Here is a 25,522-nt window from a genome sequence, read left to right on the forward strand (position 1 = left end):
ACAGAAGTTAAGTAGTCATTTAACAAAGGTTAGATAATCCACTTTAAACTGGATTTAAAGTGACAAAATAATATATTTAGTCTTTTTCAGATGTATGATTATAGTAGAAAAACCAGGCAGTTCTAATAAGATCAGAACTATTCGTGGTTAAATACCTTATTTTTGCAAATGGGAGAGATTTCCTGATAAATGAGTAACAGATTATCCTTTGTTTAAGCAAATCTAAGACAGATGACCTAGTGGACAGAGAGTTGCACTTCACGGAGAGCAAGCACCGTAGGATGATATAATTGCTGCACTTTGTATCTCTTCTGAGTGAGGACATAACAGAGGCTCTATAAACTCATTAATGAAACGACCGTGTCAGAACGCCTGTGATGCCCACCTCCCAGCAGGGCCTTACAGACCAGTGCTTGAGTGCACATCACTTGGAAGAATACGCCATTAAATGGAATCTACTCTTTGAAGCTAATTCCTTTTTATCCCCCTCATTTTCTAAAGCATTAAAAGGTTAAAATACTTGATTCAAATGATAATTTAGAGTGTCCGTTTATGCATAAATCCTCAGTAGGGTCTGCAGGTCCTCTGATGAGGACAAGACGCTGGTCTTGTCAATATGATTAGGTCCAGAGGGAAAATAAGGTAGGTAACCTATAATACTAGGCATACGTTTTCCTCCCTCCTTCCTTCCTTTCCTTCTTTGTTTCTTCACAGCTATTTCCTGAGCCCTATGGTGTGCCTGGAAGCATTCTAGTGACTGGGGATTCAGCAGTTTAACAAGGCCATGTCCTTGTTTGAAGTTTATGCCTTGTGAAGGCCATAAGTATGGACCTTCATAAAGACAAAGAACTGGGATGAGTCAAGAGGCAGACAGCATGAATCCAGCTGGGAGGAGCAGGGACTATTTGGTACATGGAGGACAGTTTGATTTAAACCAAGGGGATGCGGGACCATCTTGTCAAAGGATGGGGGCACAAAGCGCAATAGTCCTAAAAAGCTAGGTTGGAAACATGTTGTTGAATTGAATAGGCAGTGAGCACCCACGGAAGAATTTGGGCCAGAGTCATAAAACGAAAACGCTTTAGGAAGGTTATTATGGCAATAGTTACTAAGATAGGTTGAAGTGAGGAAATCAAGTACAGGGTGGCCACATAAAAGATTATTGAAATATTGGAGATGATTGGTCATCAGACCTGACCTTGTAGAGGCAGAGTGAATATAAAGATAAAAAGCTAGAGTCTATGTTGTGAAGTCTTGAAAAATTTAAAAATTACTTCTTGATACCTATGTTATGGGTAGTATTGTTGTCCAACACATATTAAATCAATATTCTACATTTCTTTATAACCCAGTTTTGACTCTGCAGGTATCTGTAGCACTTCCAATAACCGCTTTTTATCACAGTTGTTATCCCTAGGATCATACTTGTGAATGAATAAATCCTTCTTTGCAGACTTTGTGCTGCAGCTTTGCTCTATGTTTTGGAAAAACATTATATATTCAAGTTTCTACCATTTCCAGACCTAATTAACCTTTATTATTGAATTACTCACTGTTTTGTACTTTTTCCTATCTTCTCTGCAATGGAAACTGTGGCCGTGAGCTCATTCCTGTGGCATGAGGGAAAATAAGCTCTTAGAAGTGTATAGAGATTTTCCTGCGGAAGGTGAGAGTTAGCAAGCCTGGTGGGGTGGACAAGTAGGCAGGGCTGCAAGAACACCAGACATCTCAGTGCTCTTTAGGCATTTTCCAGTTTCCTAGAGAGACGTGGATGCAAGAAGACTTACCGGTTTCGTACAGGGGCAGTTCTTGCCCTGCTTTTTTCTGGTTGTCTTTCATTGTGTTATTCTTTCTTCCCTCCTGCATGCCTTTTCTCTCTCCATTCCTCCTCCTTTCCTTCCCTCCTCCCTCTTTCCCCACCTCCTGTCCTCCCTTCTTTACTGCGCAAGTGTATTGTATTGATCTTAGACATGAAAATAAATGCTCTGGTCCAAATAGAACAATAGACAAATATAATAAAGCTTAGGTAGCAGCGACAAATGTGACAGTGCACACTGACCCCTCTCTGTGCTTTCTTTTGGTTTGCTTTTCTTAAGGGACATTGGACTGATAATCTAATTATCTTTGGATTCATAGAGATCTGTATTATATGTTTGAATAGATAAACTATGAGCTGTTTTATTTACTCTTACAGTGGACCACAAACCTCTTTTGATTGTGGACCCACTTTGGGGAAAAATATTTAGAGCATGAGTACTCAATAAATGCATGTGTTTGTATTACATTATTACATTATTTAATAATGCATATGTTAATAATGTCATACCTAATATTTTAATACTGTAACAAAATATTTGAAATAAAAGCCATTAATTTAAAATAATATTTAATAAAATTGTGCACTACTTATGTTAGGTAACATCACAAGGCAAACTATACCCTTAAAGTTAGGTTTATAGTCAGCAACAGTGGATATAAATCCATATTTCAAATAGTCTTTTTGAAGCTTGCAAAAAAAATTGACCCTACATCATCTCAGAAGTTGCTTTTATCCCAAAATGTGGCTGGCAGGCTCATCACAGGGAGAAGAGAAATGGCAACACTGTCTTTCAACTGCTGTTCGCTTCTACTGACTTTGTGGTATCTCCTTTCAACTGTAGTTTCTTTGCAATAATCTTCTAAGCCGTTGTTCTTTTTTGCATTAAATGGTTTAGTTAAAAGTTGATAATAAAATTTGTAAATCCACTTCCTTGAGCACTTATGCGCTATAGTCTACTGAAGTCTCCTGAGAGCTCATGAATGAGTGTGGGTTCCTCTGTAACCCACTCTGGTTCTTCCATCCAAATATTGTCAATACTGGGCCCCTGGGTGGCTCAGTCAGTTAAGCATCAGACTGTTGATTTCAGCTCAGGTCACAATCTCATGGTTCATGAGATAGCGCAGAGCCCCATGTGCAGCACTGACAGCACGAGCCTGCTTGGGATTCTCTCTCTCCTGTCTCTCTGCCCCTGCTCCACTCCTTCTCAAAATAAACTTAAAGAAAAAAGCAAAAAAACCCACAAATATTATCAATACTGTGGCACACATGACCCACCAAAAGAGACCAAACAAGGGCATTAATGTCAACCTAAGTTTAAATATTAATAAAGCTTTATTTCTCTCTCATTTTATATAAATGGTGAATATGAAAGTTTTAATAATAATTTTCATGTGTCCTGTAGTTTGTCTTGTTCATCTTTGAAGGCTTCTACTTGGAAAACCAGCAAAACCATCTTCAACCCCACCTTACTTTCTTGCATATAGTTCCACTACATGCACATGCTAATTTGCTGGTTCTAAATGTATTTCATACATTGGTAGACATTTTCTAAATGGCTTAGTCTCCCAGGATTCTATTTCATTTTATAATATAATGAGATTAGTTTTCTAGATTTATAGAACACACACACACACACACACACACACACACACACACACACACACCTTTGCTGGTGTTCCAATTATCAGTCTACAATAGGTGGTATTCAATTTCTACTTTCTGGAAGCTGCCTTTTTGATGTTGATGAATTTCCTGAATATCTCTTTATAGTATAAAGACCACCAGCACATATTTTTAATATATTTTTAACCTAGGTTAATGTTGGTATATTATGAGTTAGCATATTTTCATTTCTTTCCAAATGAAAGAATTTTGGTTTGTACCTATGAAAATAAATTAGGTAAAATATAGGGATTCTAGTGTCAGAGGCTCGTAAAAATAAATACGTACAATTATCTTTGATTCATCATTGTTTAACAGAAGTGGGTATAATGGAAACATTTATAGATTTAGATTTCCTATGTTCAACTTTGTAATCAAAGGAGGAAGAAAATTTGGAATGGAAATATTGCACTGACCTAGATTTTCAGAAGGACACGAACCTGGTCTAAATAGGAGTTCAGAAATTTAATTTATGAGATAAATGTACATATGAATTCATCCAGAATGCAGATGTTCATTTGCTTGAACATATTATCAAGAGTTTGAAAAAATCCTGAAATCTAAGTAGGTAGATGGGTTGAACATTTAGTGCCTGGAATATGCTCTGTGACTTTTGGTGAAAAACAGTAAGTTAAGTTTTAGAGTTCTTAACTCTGTTATTTCTTGTAACTGAAAAAAAAATTTACTCATCAAGGATTTATTTTCCCACTTTCAAAGTCAAAATGATAATTCTCACAGTTATGGGAGAAAATCCCATATTCTCCTGACTGTTGTTTTGGTATTTAGAAAGAGTATATGTTTATAAACAGGCAGCTGTCTTCAAACAAAAATAAAGTCGCAAACTTAAGTAACCGTTTTATCAAGCATTTGATTTCATATGCAATATATATTTAAGATTTTTGAACAAAGAAAAATTTTATGTAAAAATAAAGAACCACAAATAAATACCCTACATTCAGTATTTAACTTCAGTATGAAAAAGTTTTTAGACTAAAGTTTTTGAACTAACGCATCACAGCCTCTTGATTATTCTGCTTTGGTGCTAAAGGTGTTTTAGACTATCTTCCTCTCCATTAGGCAAAGATTATTGAATGGTCTGTTACAAAGAATGAACATTTTTAACAGCTTTTCCTTAAATTAACATGACAGTTACTACAGTGCAATGTTGTTAATCTTTTCCTAAAAGCTAATGTTGCTGTTTGGTTGTTTACTAATAAATCAAAGAAAACATAGCTTGTCATTTTAACTCAGCTGTAGATGGATGAATCATCAATGTTGTGGAGATAGAAGATACTCTAGGAAAAGAGATGATCAATTGCTTTTTAAAAAAAAAAAGTATATACACAGACATACACTGCCATAAGTACTTTACCTAATGTAGATGAAATTAGAAGAAATCATATGTATAAAAACACTTTATAAACTATAAAGTAACAGCATACATGTTGTTTCATGAATCTGCCTGTCTTTGCATTTATTTATTATTTGACCCATTTCTTTGTTGCTTTCTTGGAAGTCGAAAGAGAATACTTCTTGGTAGTTCTGCAATTTTGTATTTAGTGTCTTTCTAATCACATTTCAGGCTCTTGTGTCCATTCCCTCTGGAGATCTGTTTATTTAAAATTTTGGTAGAGGCGTGTGTTCAGTTTCCCAAAGTTTTCTTTGATCTCAGGTTTGAAAACATTTATTCTGCTTGGGCTGATAATTTGATATTGCAGACTACTAGGAAATAAGATAATATGTGTCTTTAGTCTAATGACTTTATTTTGCTTATTTCTGTATTCCCTCTTAGTAGTTTTGCACCAATAGATGGTGAACAAATATTTAATGAGTGAGTGAGTGAAATAAAGAAAAAAAAATAGGTGATTTTGGAGGGTTGAGTTATGAAATGTCACCAAATATCTAAACTGGATTTCCTTTGGCAGCAACACCTGAGTTCTTGATTGTGGGTGATGACAGCACTAAAGATATAGTATCTTCATCATATCAGCTGAACTGTGTGCCAAGTTTTGCTTTGGTTTTAGTACTTCAGATATTTTTCACTACACACACACACACACACACACACACACACATACATAAATCTGAAAGGCTAGTTAAAACAGGCAAACTTTTCCAGAGGTCATATGTAGTTCTGTTTCTTCTGAAAAAGGAACTGATCTTTGAATCAGTCTTACAGAGTTATTAGCTGATAAAGTTTTGGCCAGCTAATTACATAATACACTGGTGCCTTCCCAAGTTATTAAGTTTTTAGAATCATGTTCAAAACTGCATTTATTGGGTTTCATGAAATGTTAATATTAATTATGAACTATTCAAAATCCCCAGGAATTTTAGTATTTCTCTGGTGTTAAAGAATCAAGAAGATTTAAAAGGAAACATATTGAACAGAATGAAATATCCCAAATTAAATATTTTCATCACTTTAAAGTATGCTGTCATCAACGTTAATTTATGACAAGTCTTTTGATACGCTCAGGTAATTGACAACATTTGGTTGTAAGACCAAGGTTTTTTGCATTTTTTTGTGTGTGTTTTTTCTTGTTAGCAGAACTGTATAAACTAGTTTAAGAAATAACACTGTGTTGATAATGCGGAGTAGTTGATCTAAGTTTATCAGTAAGAAAGTCACAACAGTTAGGAATATTTGAGAGGTTTTAAAAAATGTTTGAAAATGTCTTGCTTTCAGCTGCAAAGCCTTAGGTGATCCAGGTCCGCCAGCAAGCATTCGATCTTGTCCCTCCCTTGCCCTGACTCGGGAATCTCTACAGCGTAGTGGGAAGGTTGAATGGTGAAGCTTCTTTTTAGACCCCAGAAGATCCATTCCCTATGTCAACGAAGCACTATTTCCCCCCTCCTTTAGAAATATATAGTCTAATTTAAGTTTCGGAGAGTTAAGGAGCAGACTTTGTTAGTAGGAGACTTGTCATGTCATGCTACAGAAATGCTGCAGTGGGCAAGAGGAGGGACAGTGGGAACATGAGTTGTTGGTAGTTAGCGGTAGGAAGAAAGCAGTTTTAACATGATCTCAGGAGCCACTAGCAGTACCAATTTAGGCCAAGTAATTGATTTGGCACCACCAAAAGAGAACATCTAAAGGCAAAGTCCTTTCATTTTCCCCATGTTCTTGACCCTCTCTCTCCTTTTCTGATTTCTGCTGTTTTTTTGGTTTCTCACCTTCTCAATGTAGCCAAATATTTGTGAAGGTCTAAAGGTTTTATATGACACATCCATTATTTCCTTTCCTTTAGTCAAACACCCCTCATTCAGTCTTTCCTTCTGGTGATTCCCTATATTCCAAACGTCTAGCCTCTATAATGCTGCTATACCAATCTCTTAAAGCTCAGACTGCATTGATGTCCCACCCTTGATGACAGAACAAGGAAAAAAACTGGACCAAGTTCTATTTGACCTGACATTCGAGGCCCTCCATGATTGTTTGATCAAAATCCTGATCTCATTTGTTTCCTATTTCTTTTTCATGCCAATTGAGTTGGAATGCTCACCATTGTCCAAACAATCCTAACACTCTCATTTTGTTTGGGGGATTTCTTTGCTCTTTGTCATCTTGCTATTTGTTTGAAATGCTGTACATTCTTCAGGATCTATTTCAAATGTCTTTTCCTCCATGGTGCTAATCTGACTGCTTTGGCCTAAATGAGCAATCTTTTCCTCTTTTAAATGTCTATGACCCGATTCTTATGGCATTTATAGGTGTACATTTTTTTACTTTTGGGTCATTTTTATCCACAAATGTGTCTCAATATTATTCAACATATATCAAGTAAGTAAACAAATGGATGGTATTTCTATGGATGAATTTCTTTGTGAGATCATTGTAAAGTGGCAGACAAAACAGTAATTATTTTGCTTAAATTTTCATAATTTCCAAGGCCGTAGGAACATCAATCAATAGAAAAGGACTTTTACACATAGCACATAGTATCAGGAAAATCACCTGGGACAATTGAAGGTCTTGCCTTGCTCATTTCAAAGTTTCACAGGTCCTTCTAAGACTGAGGAATTGAAAACTGTGGTGATTTTTATGTTTTATGGACACTGAATCCCTACATTTAAAATGTTCATCTATTTTTTTTAAGTTTATTTATATGTTTTGAAAGAGACAACATGAGCAGAGGGGGGACAGAGAACCCCATGAAGGCTCTGCACTGTCAGCACAGAGCCCAACACAGGGCTCTAATCTATGAACCGTGAGATCATGACTTGAGCCAAGTTCAAGAATCCAACGCTTTAACCAACTGAGCCACCCAGATGCCCCTAAAACACTGATCTTTTATATTAGATCTGACCTAGTTTAGGTATTCTGTTGTGGATATTTCATTGTGAATTTTGTCCAAACGTCCTTTTTTCCCCTAAGTGGGCCATGCAGCATTTTGGGCTTTAATTGTTTATGAAAAATTTGATTCTAAAAAGGATTTCAAGAGGTAGGAAGTGAAAGTGGCACTTGAGGCTGACAAAATGGTTTGGGTGAAAGTAGACAAGGTGAAAAATAATAGGGAAGTTAAAGTTTTGTTTGCTTGTCACAGATAAAGTGGCAAAAATATAGGAATTCAAGACCAGGATATTGAGACTCTCACCTTAACAAGCTTAGACCTATGGCTGTCTGAGACGCTTAGAAGGTTTACCTTCTGGGAGATGAATTAAGAAATCCAGAATTTTTACGTACATGCATGGAGGGGGGATGGTGAGGGGTGGGACTCTCTATAGTCTGTCTAAATGAAAAAGTGGAGATGAGGCAACAGAATAAAAGTCTGTTGTGCCAGACTAGGGGAGAGGCCCTAAACTGGATCATCAGGAGGGCTGAATGTTTTAAGTTGTGGCAGAGGAAGACTGAGAGGTTTGTGGTCCTCAGAGAGGTGGCTCATCTCTCTGATGTTTCTAGCACAGATGATAGGAAGGATGGGGAGAGCTGAATCGCTAAACAAAGAAGGGTGGGAAGCTGGGAATCTACAAGGATGAATTCAGTTTTGGCCCATTGCATCTGACATATTGTGGGCATTCCTGTGTTGAGAATTGGAAATTCAGATAGGGAATTCAGGAGATATAAGGGGTGTTAATAGTGCAGATTTAAGTCATGATCTAGATCTGATCATTGAAACCCAGTGGAAAGTTAAAGCAGCAATGAAAAGAAAAAATAAAAATAAAAGATAAAAGCAGCCAGACAGAGGATTTATAAAAGAAGGATTGAACAAAAACCCTATAAGAATAGGTAAAGGAGGGGCGCCTGGGTGGCTGAGTTGGTTGAATATCCGACTTCAGCTCAGGTGATGATCTCACTGTTGGTGAGTTCAAGCCCCACACCAGGCTTTGCCCTGCCAGCATGAAGCCTGCTTTGGATTTTCTGTCTCACTCTCTCTCTACTCCTCCTGTGCATTCTCCTTCTCTCAAAAATAAACCAACATTAAAAAATAAATACGTAAAGGAAAATGGATGCAAAGAGTGATGGAGACTGAGCTGAAGGACACAGTGTCCACAGAAGGGGTGAGTCAGTGCGTTTTCCTCAGGAACTAGGTGAGAAGCCCATGTACAGCACACCTGGCTAGGGAACTGAAGCCCACAGAGCAGCAAAGAAAGTCTGTACAAAGCAGTATGGAGACTGAAAAAGCAGTGTTTGGTTTGTGCAGTGATGAGGACCAGGTAGGAAACTGAGTGAACGGTTGCCTTTGCTTCATGTGGTTGAGAGCCAGGCTTCCGTGTGGTGGTGGTGGGTCAGGAGGCATTTATGCCTTGCTTTTGCCTGTGAGTGATTCCTTGTTAAGCATTCAACTTGTTTTCATCTATTTGAAAACTGTTGTTAAATGGTCTCCTTCAGCTGTTTTATTTGTTTTTAGACAAAAAGGAGTCACTTTTTGTTGTTGTTGTTTAACCTCATCAAGCATAGCCTTGAAAACTTTTAACAGTTCTTTTGGTGGCTCTTTAAAGAATTGCCTCAAACCTTCTGTACCTCATTTTACATGCGAGCCCATTTTACATTAGAGTACCTGATTAGCTGAAGAAGATTATGAGGCTGTTTTTCCTTGACCTGCCACTGTTGAAAAATTCCCAGTATGCTCCCTGCTTAAAGCCTGAAGCGTTGAATGGCAGGCTCACATTTGGTGTTCGACTCACTTTTTCCCCCTACCTTTGCTCCCATCATTATACCTTTCACGGGTTCTCTAAGTGCACATTAAGCATGGAAAATTGTTTCCAATGGATCCTGAAAATGAGTTTAGTCTTAATCAACTTAATAGTTGTTTTTAATGTGGCCTAGTATTACCTAAATGTGTACCTATAAAACCATCCAATTTAGAGATGGATTAGTCATCGAACTGGTCAAGTTAATAAAAACACGATTATGGCTAACTTGGTTGCTTCTTCTTATTCAGACCTTCCATATATGGGCTTATGAATCATAAAAGAAAAAGCCATGTAAGCTTGAATTCCAACTTTTTAAACTCAGCCATTTAGAACAGCTTATTCTTTCCTCAAGAGTGTGTGTGTGTGTGTGTGTGTGTGTGTGTGTGTGTGTGTGTGTATTTTGCCACCTGTACTCCAGGGTTCTAGAGCACTTCTTGTACATTCTCTCATTATTTTCTTTCTATATCCAGAACTGCATTTCCTTCTGTGTATGCCGTCTTCTCCCCTTCATTATGAACTCCTTCAGAGACTAAGTCAGTGTGTCAGCTTCTCTGTGGTCTCGGTAGCATTCAGCCTTGTGCTTTGCTCCAGGAATATACTTAATAAAGAATTGTTAAAAGAATCAATCCAAATGACATAATAACAGGGTAAAGGTAGGTACTGTCTCTATTTTGTACATCTGATTTAGATTTTTTACTTCCTTGGGGAAACAATGTTTCTGCTATCTTTTTTTCTTGCATCTTTTATATGACCTTGCCCATGGTAGGTCAATTATTCATGAAGCTGTGTAGCTGCTACATGTGAGGCACTGTGCTAGACATTGGGATATACAAACTGAAAAGATGTATCACTCCAGAGTTGGTGAAAGGAGAGGGGCCCACATGTTTTCTGAGGAGATGTTTGGGTCTAAAGGAAGCTCAAGATTTATAAGACATGTGGTGTAGGTACAGTAATAAAATACCAAGATGTTAGGGATCTTGAAAGACAGCTTTAGTATAGACCTAATTCTATACACAAAAATATTTAATTCCTTCCTTATTTTCTAAACATTCCATGTATATTTATTTCCAATGTAATATCTTTGCACATAAAGGCTATTGTAGAGACTAGGGTGTGTGATTATCCCAATATCTACTCTTTCTTTGCTTCTTAGCATCAGACTCTTAGCTGGTCACATGGCCATCTGAAAGTGTGTTTGCCATCCACCTGTATTAAGGTTGCGCTGTCCATGTGACCAGTTTCTGACCATTAAGATACCATATAAGTGGAGGTAGTTTAGGAGACTTCTGGGAAGGCTGATTAAAGGGAGCCATCTTACCTGAGAGTGACCAGTTTTCGACCCTTTGGTCTTTGTTTTTTTCATTCTGGCTTGTAACACTTGTGTGGTGGCTGGACCTTCAGCAACCATCTTGGACATGAGGTGATCTTGATAATACAATCCATACTCTAGAGTGATGGAAGAGAAAAATAGGAGTCTGGGTTCCTGATGTTGCTGCCTTACCTGATGCCAATTTTCAGAGTTTTTACACGAAAGAGAAAGTAACTTCTATCAGTATAAACTTCACTGATTTTAGAGTTTTTTGTGAATGTACCCAAATCTGGTCCTCATTAGTACAAGGGCCATTTAAAACCTTTTGTATTAATCTCCTTCGGAATGTAGAAACATACTATAGATATAACAGGTCCTCTTAGGCATACTTAATTTCTTGGCACATAAAGCTAACTGAGTAAAGATGTTATGACCCCAAGATTATTGACAAAGTCTGTGGAAAAAGCACTTGAAATAAAATGTAATTTCCTAGTTTTTCAATTAAGCAAGACCTTGTGAGGGAGGGCTATATATGTAGTAAAGAATGGATCTCATTTTGAATCCTTTTCCTACTGTGTGACTATGGACAAGCCCTCTTCTGTGGGAAGAGGGTTGCATCTACTATCCGGCTGGTGTGAATATTAAGTAATTAAATGAGGTAACATAAGAAGCGACATATGTTAGTTCTTATTTTCCCCCTTGCCTTTCTAAGAATAAGAAATTGGAAAATTATGAAATAAGCCAGGCTGATTAAGATAATTAGAAGAAGCATTTCTCTTAGGCACTTCTACTGAGATTGCCCCTGGTACTGGTGTTGTATTTATTGTTGAAAGTTAGAGTTTTGAACCCTCAAATGGTCTTACTTGCCTTACTTGCCTTATGCTGATATAGATATAGATAGATATAATACAAATATAGGTATATATCATCTCTGCTGTACAATAGGAAAAGTTGGTTTTGAAAATTATTACTAAATAAATAGATATGCTTTAGTTATGATGGCATAGAGACACTGATCATTTTCCTTTTTTTCCTTTGCATAGAATTCAACATGATTCTACATCAGCACTGTAATATTCTTCCCAATGTACTGTCATATTGATTACTAAGCTGTTTCCTTAACCAGCTTCCTCATCTGAGTCCATATGGAATTGTCAATAGCATAGTTGTTTTATTGGCATTAGCTTTTAAGTAATATGGATTATGTTCTTGTGAAATGTTAATTTTTATTATACATTATTCCAGTTTTGTGATTTTTTTTTAACTCAAACATAAACAATGGCTTATTAGATGTATTTCTAGAAGTGTTCAGAAGTATACTTCTTTTAAAGTTTTAAAATCCTATGGTTATCAATATATAACAGGTGGCAGTAGAGAAAAGAGCTATCCTGAATTTATTATTTTCATCATATATTTAATATTTGGAAATTAGCTTTTATATCAAAAGAAAATAGAACAGAGTCTGGTGTGGATTAGAAAAATAAAGGATGATAAGGAAAATTCACATATGGGTTTCAGAAGAGATCTTCATTAATCATTAGCAACTGTTATAAATATTTTAGATTTTTATTAAAAATCTGATGCCAAACATTTTATAATTTGCATGTTGGAGTGAGTTAGTGGTGCTCAGGAACATTTTTAGAAAATAAATTCAGAGTCAGCCGGAATTTGCTCCATGGTCTTTGCTACCCTGGTACTCCTGCATCAACCAGGATGCTGGCACATGGTAGGCAACCGATAAATATAAAGAATGAGTGATTATGAAGAAAACAGGATGTCAGTGGGTAAAATGCATACGTGCCTATGAAAGGCTAGCTCTGACCACATTTATTCCCTGTTATTGAACTGGGATTCAGCATGGCCAATTTGATTATAACCACCTCTAAGAATAAACGCAGGCTGTCGCTTGATTTATTAAGTCACAGTTTTTGTGCCAGTTGTGAAGGTGACTATGATGGTCGGAATGACGTCCACCTAATGCTATGCTCTGGCCATTCCATTTGGAGGGAATCAAACTCCAGATAGTTTATATAAGTAAAATTAGTAAAATATATGTACTTTATCGAGGTAGAAGGCAACAGTAATATTTAAATTATAAATATGAATTCAATTGGTTTTTAATGAAGGGCTGGATATTTTAAAGGAAAGATTTAAATGGAGGAAATTGGCAGGAAAATAGTTTGAGTGAAAATTTTCAAAAGTCTTATCTCAGCATTACCTTCATTTTTTAGATCCGATTTTCAGATGTTTAATTGCACTTAAACTTAAAGTTGGGGTAAATGCAGGAGACTAAACATACCACAAAGAAATTGCTAGACATTCTTTTCAAAGTCTGCAGTGGCTGCTCTCTCCTTTCTATATTTACCCTTCAACAGTAATAATAAAATAAGTTGGAGGAATTGAACCATGTAATCACTCCTCCATGGCCCCATTTAAGCAACCCTGTCATCTAGGCCTGTCTCCGGCCTAGAAGCAGGCTGGGTACATCTTCAGGCTGCCAGGCCACCAGGTGGGACACTGAGGTGGCAAGGCCACCAGGGGTGACAATCAAATCCAACACATAAAATCTGCAGCTGGGAACCCACACACATCCTCTGGAGTTTCTGTGTTTTTTTAACATGTGGAGACGAGACTTCATCTCCTTGGTTTTGATTTTATTTCCCTCTCTTTGTACTCCCGTCATCTAGCTCTGCCTGTTCATTTCCTTTGCGTCTGTGCTAGTTTTGCTTTGCTTCTTTCCCCATCATCTGCCTGATCCATACTGCTTAGTAGTGAGGGATGCATCATTACTGCCTTAAAGAGAGGACCCACCACTTGCCTCTGTGGGCTCTTGAGGACACTGCCCACAGCCTGGGTTTTCAGGGAAAAAAAAAAACCTGTTGCAATAGACCCCGCCCTTCCCCCAAGCCCCGGGGCAGCTTCTCCTCCAGCTCCTGGGCTCCTGGGCTCCTGGGCTCCTGGGCTCCTGGGCTCCTGGAAATCTCCACTGAATCTCTTCACTGGGCTGAATATTTTGTTCTGTCTGTGGTCTAACAAAGGTGGTGCCAACCAATCGCCCAGCCCCAAATTCCTCAAGCCAGGCCTATTTGGTTTCATTTGTCATTGCATGCTGTGGTTTGTTTTAGTTATGTAGATTCTGACATTTTAGCTGAAAACGGAGGGTGGTGGTGGAGGGAGAGACAGAGAAAGAGCGGAGGGTGGGAGGGAGAGGAAAGGATGGGCAGGGGAAGGGGAGAGAGCGAGAGAGAGAGAGAGAGAGAGAGAGAGAGAGAGAGAGAGAGGCAGAAGGAGAGTGAGATCTTAATGTCAGAGAAATAACAAGCAAGGAACACATTTTATATTTATTTCCTCATTAAAACTAAGTGCATATAAGTGTGTCTATAATCCTTTTAAAAGCGGTTCTTAAACATTTCAGTTCTTCTTGAAGCTTCCTTTTTTCCCCTAAAAGAAGGAAATTCATTTATTCCATTGATAAAAAGATAACATGATTTGAACAGATAGCTGTTGAGAAAATAACTTCATATTTTTTCAATGGGGGCAAAAACAGTCAGGAAAACTAAAGAGGTACAACTTTTGGTCGTTAGCATTAAATTCTCTATTTTGTCAATGAGTCCAATTCTGAGCCTGATTCTAGAATTCTTGTCAGAGAGAAACTACCACTTCCTCTCGTTCAATACAAAAACCGTTAGTTTGTTACTCAAAATACAAATGTCATGGCTGCCCTGACATATTTGTCATTCTGAACAATGCTTTAAAGCCCTCTTTTTTCTTAAGGATCTATTATAGATCTTTTATAGAAAGCTCTCACTGCCACTGTCGTAGGTCCTTCTTCCCTTTGGCTTCTTGGGGATGCAAATGCTATCGTTTATAATTCTTTTGTTTGGTTCTGAATATGGTTGGGATATAAGTTTGTGTGTGTGACAAAAGAGCTATTCATTCCCAATGAAAACTTGACCAGATGGGATGAAGTTGACAAATTCTGAGATCCTCTCCCCCTTTCCCTATAATCCGCCTATGGAAATGGAATGGTTTTAAAGACATGGATCATCCACTAGGACTTTTCCTCAGTGGATAGTCTCTATATAGTCTTTATAGTCTTTATAGACTTTATAGTCTATATAGTCTTTATATAGTATAAAAACATTGCAAACCCATTGTTGACTGTAATCACAAGCCTGTGAGGAGCATGGCCACAAGTAGAAAATTTAAATACACAATATACATTATACTTAGGATTCTACTAAAAAAAAAAAAAACAAAAAAAACAAACAAACAAAAAAAAAAACCTCAGACTGGGCAAAATGATGAAAAAGGAAAATACAGTGTATTTTGGGTAATAAAGATGAGAACAATATCCTGCCATGCAAGGGCATCCAGGGATGCCACTCATAACCACCATTATTCTGCTTGTAGCCAAAAGCAGCAACTGCTGTGATGACTGACATAGGACCAAGAATGTTCTAGAATTTCTCAGGATTCTTAACCAAGAGACAGAATCAAGGACATCTTTCTTCTCCAAGAGACTAAGAATTTGCCATGCTTCACATCTCTTGTGATCTCGGTCACCACTTGCCAGTCTCAATTCTGCCATCATTCTGGGTCCTACCTTGATACTGCTGTGTCCATCCCCAAACTCTTCTGGTTTATCTACTGAACACTCCCTTATATGCCCAGTGACTTTTCATATTCCTTAACCTTTACTCTGAAGAGAACTCCATCTGCTTGCCTGTTAACTGAAAACCATTGTCCCTCCAGAAGACCTCTGCAGGGTCTGCAGCCTTTGCGAGCTTGTCCTCAGGGTCACTAGAAGGTGCAGTGTCCTTCTCTGTCTTAGTTGCTTTTATTCATCTTTTGATTGACATCACTCCTACACAACCTATTGCTACTCAGAAGTTCATGTCTTCATGCTGCCATGCCATATTCTTCCCATCTCCTCTCACAAATCTATCAACTTTGAGATTTTCCCCTTATTCGCCCAAGTTTTATGTCTTACTCCAACATTTGACCATCTTGTTGGGCTATTGTAACATCCATGGGGTGGCCATGACACCTTCTTCTTACTATTTCTTCCTCATGGCTCCCCAGTAAAGAAGAGACCAGTTCTTGGACTCTCGGATTCTTGAAAGCATGACCCCCTATGACTTTCCCTCCTTAGTCATTGCTCCCATCTTTGTATCATGGACTTCATCACGAAATCCATAGCACCTCCTAAATAGTGATTTTAAACATTTTACTCTAATACCACTCTCTCCTCCTCATTTGCCCACCTACTTACTCTACAGCAATTCTACATCCTCTTTGAGACTTCCTATATATTATCCCTATCAATATCTCTGTTTATTAGACCTACTTCTGTCTTTTTCCATGATCCAGCATTTTCATAACTCTCTTGACATGTTCTAAACCCCTCGTCCATCTCTTAATGCACTACATTCATCTGGAAAATATCCAGGCTTCTATAAACCCACTCCTTGGATTTCTTTGTGCCTGAATATGAACAGCAAAATGATGAAGGAAAAAAATCATGCAAATGGGACAACTTTACTCTAAACTCATGATCAAAAATGTTTTCCCCAACCCTGGTCTCTTAGCCACATCCCAAGATGACTTTTTTATACTTTATTCTTAACCTTTCTCTACCTCCAGATGTTCAGATGCTTCCTTATCCCCATTCCTTTTATGAAAGGAAACAACTTATTAGAGTGTCCCATCCTCATAACAGTAAATTTATAAATGTTATAGCTCCATCTACCTTCTTTCCCTCTGTTAAAATGGAGGAAGTGTACCTCTACTTTTCAAGGACAGATACATTTTTCCACTTGTCTCCTAGGACATGCCCCCTTCCTTTTCAAGTACTTACCTTCTTCAGTTATTCCCCCATTTCTCTCCCACATCAACCATTTTTCCTTCTAAAGCGGATTATTCCTACTAGTATTCAAACTTGTTCTAGTATTTGTCTTCCTGACAAATCCTGCCTCCTCCAATCCCACTTAAAGCAAACCATCAAAGATGGTTTAGATAAACTTCCCAGAGATTCTATGCCAGCTGTCTCCCTTTCCCTAACTCATTACTTTTTTAGTTGAACATGGCTTTTGCTTCTACCACTCAACTTAAAACTGATGTTGTCAAGGGCACAGTAACTTTTGTGTTGTCAAGTGCATCAAAAAAAAAAAAAAAAAGGGTAATTTCTGTCTTCATACTACTTAACCTTGTAGCAGAATTCAACAGAGCTGACTACTCTCCCCGTATCAAAAACTTCCTTAGTTTCACTGACACTTCAGTCTATGGGTCTTGCTTTCATTTCACTGGTATCTTCTTTTCACTTCCTCAGTCAACTGATGAGTAAATGTTTGGAGTTCCGCTGGGTTTGCTGTCTTCTCTCTTTACATGCTTTTGGGAAGCTCATCACTTTCATAAATTTAAATACCATCCTAATGCACGTACCTCCTAAATTTTTGTCTTCAGCCCAGATTCTCCTTAACTCCAGACTCCTGTATCTTACCTGCATCCCCTTGGATACTTTGCAGACATCTCAAACCATATACATATACATTCCAAACTGATCTTCTGATCTTAACCCAGCCACCCTCTCCAATACGTCTTCTGATTTTCCTCTTTTGAGCTTGATTTTGCTTTACTTCACTTCCAACTCGAAACCATCAGCAAGGCTTGTTGATATTACTTTCAAATTATGTTCTTGAATCCTTCTGCTTCTATCTATGTCTCCACCACTACCCTGCTAGTCCAAACACGATCACCTCTCACCTGATCCCTGGACAACAAAAGCGGCCAACTTGCTTTTTTGCTTCTTCTACTCTATTTTGTACTTATCAGGCAGAGTGATCTTTAAAAAAAAAAGACAATAAGATTTTGTAGCTTTACTATTTAAAACCCCTTAATATTTTTCTATTCCTCTGAAATGGAATCCAGACTCCTTATGGCCACTGATATCCTACATGATCTGGCTTCTACTACCTCTAGATTTTCATCTCCGTATGCTCTTTTCCTTGGTCACTAGCTTTTACCCACTTTGACTGCCTTCAGAGCCTATGATTCTCCTTATTCTTTTACCAAGACTGCATGATCTTTTCCTACTTTTTCCTTACCAACCCCAGTTCCTCAGAACTGACCCCTCATTGTCCAGGTCTTGGTTTATATGTCAACCCCTCAGAGAACTCTTGCCTCACTCACTATTTAACACAGACCCACCCTTGTTAATTGTCAACACATCCTGGTTGTTTGTTTCTTCATGGGAATTATAATTTATGCTTATTTACTTTTGTTTTTCATTTATATATCGAATTAATCATATCTGCCACTAAATTGTAGGTGCCATGAGTTCAGCCAACTTTGTCTCTGTTGCTTACTGCTGAGCTTCCAGTGCTCAGCACAGTTCCTGGTAGATAGTTGATAAATGAACTCTGTACCAAATTTATCTTGAAACAAGTGGGGTTTCCCCCCGCCTTATATTTCCTCTCTCCACTATATTACACTATATTAAGTAAAAAAAAAATTTCCTTTTCTAAAAACATATATACTAAAAAGAGATTCTATACATTTTTATTTGGATAATAGTAATTCCTAATTATACATGCTTACATAATATAATTATGTCATACTTTCAATTTTAAAGTCTCAAAACTATTTAGCAATCATAATTAATGAAAAAGCAAATGTGGGGACACTGGGTCATTAAAAAAATAATTTTACATATAGATTCAAGTTTCCTTTCTTGATTCCTGCTCTGATATACATCAAGTTTCTGATTCAAGATGTCTGGTTAACTGCTTGACCTAGTGATCCTCATTTAGTAGACGATGTGCTGACAGTTGAAAAAAATGTACATTAAAAAAGTCAAGTTCCATAATTAAAGATTCACAAAATACTTATATTGATAGCTATAAAATGAAAAACAAAAATCATAGTTATGGGGGGAAAACACAGAATAAAAATAGTAACCAAATAACTGTACTCCTTTTACCTGACATTTACTGAAAACTCACTGTATTCCAGAAAGTTTTCTGGACTCTGGGACAGTAAAGCTGTATGTGATATGGTCTTTGATTTCTTTGTAGTGGGGAGACATATACAGCAACATGTAAATGTAATACAATTTATAAGTGCTTTGATACTTAACGAAAGAAGCTACTAACATTGCCTCACCTCGAGAGGCCCAGCAAAGACTCCACAGATGAGACTTTTGCACCACTGCTTAACAAGGAGTAGAAGAGGGGTGCCTGGGTGGCCCAGTCTGTTAAGTGTCAGACTTTTGATTTTGGCTCAGGTCATGATCTCAAGGTTTGTGAGTTAAAGCCCACACTTTCGGCGTGGAGTGTGCTTGGAATCGATTCTCTCTCCCTCTTTCTCTACCGCTCCCCTGCTTATGCACTCTCTCAAAATAAATAAGCTTAAAAAAAAGGAGTAGAGGAAGCCAGGCAGAGGAGGTGAAAAGAAAGAGGAAGGCATTCTCAGAAGAGGAGAGAGGCATGAAGATGGGAAAAAGTATGGCATGTTATAAGAATGATCACTAGGGTGGGAACAGAGGGTACAGGGAGTGGGGTGGCAAGGAATAGGATGCATAGTCTAGCTGCACTGTTTCTGTTAAAAAAAAAAAAAAAAGAAAGGTGAGGCCTTTAGTATGCTCCATCAGTAACTGAGAAGGCTGTGAGACCTGAAAACTTCATCCTGTGCATTACATTTTAGGTTAATATCATGATTTAAAAGTTCATAGTCTTGATAACGTTATTCTAAAACTAAGTAATCAGACTGAACATTTCCTGCCATTTTTCTTTAAGAACAGAGGTCATTAAATCCATTCAAACATGGTGGTCTTTTATCTATATATTTCTGCATCTTTAGATGATTTAGGGCCTAAGTTTTAAGCTATCAATTTCAGGATCATTTAAAGATTAAATTGAAAAAGTTTGGCTCATTAGAGCTCCTGCCCATGACTTGTCTTTTACATATGTAGAGTGGGTGGTCATCTGTGTTAGATGATGGGAAGATTCCAGGAAAGCCTTCTTGCTCAAAATTTTTTGCAGCCCGTATGAGTCACAGTGATAGACATGACGTATTAGAAATTCCTCAGGGTTAAAATATTGTCTCCAAAACCCAGCTTCTTTATCTTTTTATTTTTAAGGTGCAAACGGGTTTCTAACTGTCATATTCCAAGGACATTCTTAAATTGTCATCTCGCTTGACTTCTGCCAAATTTGAGACTCTGAGTACATGTTTTTCTTGAGCTTTTTTCAGTTTTTGTGTTCTCTAATTAGTCTTGGGTTCTCTAACCCCTCAAACTCCTGCTTAGAAAGATATAAGCCAGGGCTTAGAAAATAGATTTTATTTAATCCCACTCATTTACGTCTGTTGCCTCATTGCAGCCTTCTTCTTGCCTGGTTGTCCCCAAGACAGAAGTTGATCTATTTGCCTTTTCCCAGGGTATCAACCTTCCCTCCTCTGCTTGGGTAAAAGAGGGCTTTCCTCCCAGCTGAATGGGTTGGTGATTTGGATCTGAGGTTCAAGTTCTCCATCTTCCAAGTTTCAATCAATCCTTTTGTTTTTGTTTGTAGTGCTCATTTCCGTTTCCAAAAGTACTTGGTTGCTCTTCTTCATGGCCTTTCCAGGTTGTAATAATGTGGGTCCATTTTTCCCTCCCTGGCTTCCCTTCCTTTGACACTTAAATCCTTTTCAGCTTTGTTAAGTCAACAACCATTTGCACTTCTGTCTTTCATCATATAGCTAGTATCATCTGTTATCATTGCCTCTTCCATTCTTTTGATCTTCTGAAATTAGAGCAGTTCTCAGCCTTTTAGTAGGGTTTGGGAAAGTAACTAAGATAAATGTCTGGGTTTTGGCTGCCATGTTCAATTGGAGATCTTCAGGACTGTTATTCTATGATACAAATATCCTATTTATGTATTGTTTAAGACTCTCCATGGTCCTGCCTACATACACAGTGAAATCTGAACTACTATTGAATGTTTTTCAAAGTACTTCATGCTCTGGCCCTTAGTCTGTCTTCCAGGAATGTTCTTTACCTCGTTCACTTTTGGTCCTTGTCTAAGAGTCAGTTGAGGTGTAACGGCCTCCTAATCTTTCCTGGTTGAGTAGTACAGAGAAGTAGGACCCACAGTGAATAAACTTACATGCACATTGGGAAAGAAGGAAAGACTTTGGAAACCTCTTGATCTATTAAATAGTGTAAACAAGAAGCAATGCAGCACATACAAAAGAGCATTTCAGCAGAGAAGGGAAGCTCAAGGTGATCACCAGAACCCCTAAGTGGCTCTAGGATCAGATACAACAGACATACTAGGGGACAAGAGAAACAACTGGCATAAAACAGAGGTCTTAATTAAAAGCCTGTTCACCTATAAGGCCGTATAAGCTGAGTCCTCATTCTTCCTCTCCCTTCCTTTAATTCTTCCCTCCTTTCCCTTTCTCTGTCCCCACTTTCTTCCTCCAGCCAATCTCTCTCTATTCCTCTTCCTTAAACTCCTCTCACTCTGTTCCCAACTGATTGAATTATTGGTCCTAAGTATTTACTACTTTGTCATGATATCATTTATCACTTTGGTTTTGGTCTACTGGTGGCTGCAATATATAGTTCCTCATCCCTTGAATTTAGACTTTGCCATGTGACTTGCCTTGGCCACTGACATGTTAGAGATACAATACGAAAGGCTTGAACTTTGCTTTTGCATTTGGGCTTCCTTTCTTGTTCTTCCTGCACAGCCATAGAATAACATTCTCTGAATACCCACTGCCTTCTCATTCTGGCTTCCAGAATGAGCCCTGTGGGGCAGAGCCATTCAAGCCAACCCATAGGCCCGCTTCTTGAAGCAGAGCTGCCCAGCCACCAATAGACACAAGGTCAAGAAAAAACTTACATTGCTAAATGCCACTAAATTGTTGTGGTATCTTTAGTGCAGAAAGAGGTGGCTAATACAGAAACTGATACCAAGAAATAGGGTGCTGCCATGAAAATGTTGAAATATATGGAATTCGTTTTTGGTCAGGGTGGTGGGATTATGGGGAGACTTTCACACAAGGTTTGAAAAGTAGCAACCCGTGTTTTGTAGTGGTAAAGAAGTTTGGTGAAACTACTGCCTGTGGTTTGAAGACAATGTATCAAATTGGGGTGAGGAGATTTTAGAGGGAATGTTCAACCTATGAACTGGCTGCTGCCAGCTGAATTTGATAAAATACAAGAAAGGAGTAAGCACTTGGAAAAGGACTGGTCAATTTACATGCAGAATTTAGAAGGAATATAAATAACCCAGAAATTACAGGTTTAAAATATAAAACCGTTTCTTACCAAATCAGTTATAACACAATTAAACATTATAAAACAATCTCAGGTTAAAGACTAAATCCAGGGTACCATCAGACACAGCAGTAAGACCTAATGAAACCAAGGGTGTCACTGAAATACCCCTTAAGATACTCAAAAGGATTAGGGTGATTTCTAGTAGATCTCTCCTTGAATAAAAAGGGTCCTAGAAAGCTCAAGGGAATGATTTTACAAATATCTGACTCATCCCAAGTGTCCACAGGTAGACCACATGACTTTTAAAAAATTGTAGGTGTGACTTTTGGTACATGGAGATGATGGGAGTCAAATATATAAAAAACCCACAAAGGTTTTAAGAAACTTATAGCGGTGGGGTGAGTCAGTGGCTCAGTCAGTTAAGCATTGGACTTCAGCTCAGGTCATGATCTCATGGTTCATGAGTTCAAGCCTCACATTGGGCTCTCTGCTGTCAGTCAGAGCCCACTTCAGATCCTCTGTGTTCCTCTCTTTCTGCCCCTCTCCTGCTCTCTCTCAGAAATAAAAAAATAAACATTGAAAAAAAAAAAGAAAAAGTTGTAGTAGCAGAGTTGTTACCAGCCTGGAGGAAAACAAGACTGGCTATTAGAGATGTAAAATGACCTCAGGACCTCCAACTTTCTCTAGGCAGGGGGGTAAAAAAAAAAAAAAAAAAATGCACACACACATATATTTGTACATATATTTAGTGTTAAGATTTCTCCCTAAGTGCTGGTTTCATTGCTCCCCATTAATTTTGATATTTTATATTTTAATTTAGTTAAAGATATTTTATAATTTTTATCTTTTATTGACCCATGGATTGTATAGAAATATGTTCCATATAGCTGATGATTTTCTAGGTATTTTTATGTTACTGATTTTTTATTTAATCCTATTGGAGAAAGAGAACATATTTAGTATAAATTGAAAAATTCAAATTTACTGAAGTTTTTTTATGCTTATAATATGGCCTACCTCAACAAATGTTTCACATGCACTTGAGAAGAAATGTATCTAAGTCAGTTAAGGTCAAGTTGGTAATTATGTTGTTCCATCTTTAGCATCCAAATAATGATTTTCTATCTACATGTTCTTTCCATTATCAAGAAAGGAGTGTTAAAATCTATGACTATAACTGCCTTGTCTATTTTTTTTCAGTTGCATCAGTTTTTGCTTCAAATATTTGGAAGCTCTGATATTAGTTGTGTGATTGTTACATTATTTTGATAAAATAAATTCTTTACCTTTATGGATTGAGCTTATTTATCTCTGGTGGTATTCATTACTCAGAAATATATTTGTCCAATTAAGTTATACATTCCAGTCTTCTTTTGATTAGTGTTCATATAGTATATTTTCACCTGTGTTTTTACTTTTAACTCCTGTGTCTTTATATATAAAGTGTATTTCTTGGGGACACCTGAGTGGTTCAGTCAGTTAAGTGTCTGACTCTTGATTTTGGCTCAGGTCATGATCTCATGGTTCATGAGACAGAGCTCTGTGCTGAGTGTGGAGCCTGCTTAAGATTCTCTCTCTCTCTCTCTCTCTCTCTCTCTCTCTCACTCTCCCTCTGCCTTTCCCCCATGTGTGCATGCTCTCTTTCTCTCTCTCTCTCTCAAAAAAAAAGCGTATTTCTTGTAGGCAGTGTATAATTAGCTTTTCTTTTATTCTCTTCCCATTTTTTTCAGGATATATTTGATATATAACATTGTATTAGTTTAAGGTGTACAACATAATGATGTGATATTTGTATATATTGTGAAATGGTTTCCCCAGTAAGTTTTGTTAGCATCCATCATTTAATATACTTAAATTTTTTTTCTTGGAGTGAGAACTTTTAAGATCTACTCTCTTAGAAACTTTCAAATATACAATATAGTATTATTAACTACAGTCACCATGCTGGACAGTACATCCCCAGGATGTCCTTGTACCTTTTGACCACATTGACCCATGTCCCCCACCTTCCACACTGTGCCTCTGGCACCTACTGTTCTGTTTCTGGCACCAATCTGTTCTGTTTCTGTGAGGTTCTGTTCTCCTATTCTTTTAGATTCCACATATAAGTCAGATCATACAGTATGTGAGTGTGTGTGTGTGTGTGTGTGTGTGTGTGTGTGTGTGTGTTGAGAGTAGGCAGCAGAAGCAATGAGGTTTAACAGTAAAGAACAACAGCCTTTGGAAATAGACTCCTGGGTTGAGTTCTGCCTTTACTTCTTACCAGGTATTATTAGTATTACTGGCTATGAATTTGCTAGCCTTGGCTAACTTAAATAATTGCTTTCTGCCTTATTTACTATAAAATTAGGATATTAAAAATAAGGATTAATCATCTTCATATTCTGTTTTTGTTTTAATTGAGAAATAAATTATTTAGTATGTGTAAGGCACTTGAAAATTTTCCGGGAACCTGGTAAATGCTCCATATATTTACTTACTATTATTATGGAAAGTTACTTAGGTCGCCAGTCATCCTGTAGAATAATAGTGAATAATGTAATTTTTTTTTTGAAAAGCAGAGTCTCAAGAGAAAAGTAAATGATAAAGTATATATGTCAAATTTGTTTTTCAAAAATAGATTATTTGAAAACAGAACAAAATATTTCAATGGAGATTTCTGGGTGGCATTTTTGTTTTTGTTTTGTATTTTCTGCTGAAGTTTTTATAATCAGAAAAATCATTTTAATTAAATTGAGCACACACACAGCTCAGATGTCTAGCTCCTTAGGCCAAATTAATTGCTCCCTCTTTGGTCCTCCTATAGGATCTGATAGGAAATTGTGTTCTAATGACTTGTTTACATTTATGTCTCCACCACTAGACTCTGAGCTACTTGAATGTAGGAAAAAAGTTTTATTTCATACTATATCATTGGTGTCTGACCTACAACAGACATGTTACATATTACAGTCACCTTTAATAAGGTAAAACTCGAATCCTTGGTAGCAGTGACTTTTAATCGGTGGTAGAGGTAATACTGTTTGTGTTATTTAAAGGGCATACTCTGTGTTAAGATATAATTTTATATTTGGAAAATGGAGAAGATTATCAGTCAAAAAAGGCCAAGTTTATCAAGTCGTCTTGGATGTTGGTGATGGGCTGATGTGTCCTCGGTGGGGTGTGTGGTAGGCCACCCTGGAAGGGTGACGGAATTGGGGGTTTGGGAGATGCAGTATGTGTGGATGTGTGTGAGCATGCACAGCATCCATATTTGGGAAAAGGAGGCCTGACTTTGAAAACTACTGCTCTTAGATCTACCTTTGGAGCGAGAATCTCTAGTTGG

The sequence above is a fragment of the Panthera tigris genome, chromosome C1 (genome assembly GCF_018350195.1).
Source record: "Panthera tigris isolate Pti1 chromosome C1, P.tigris_Pti1_mat1.1, whole genome shotgun sequence".
NCBI classification, from domain to species: Eukaryota; Metazoa; Chordata; class Mammalia; order Carnivora; family Felidae; genus Panthera; species Panthera tigris.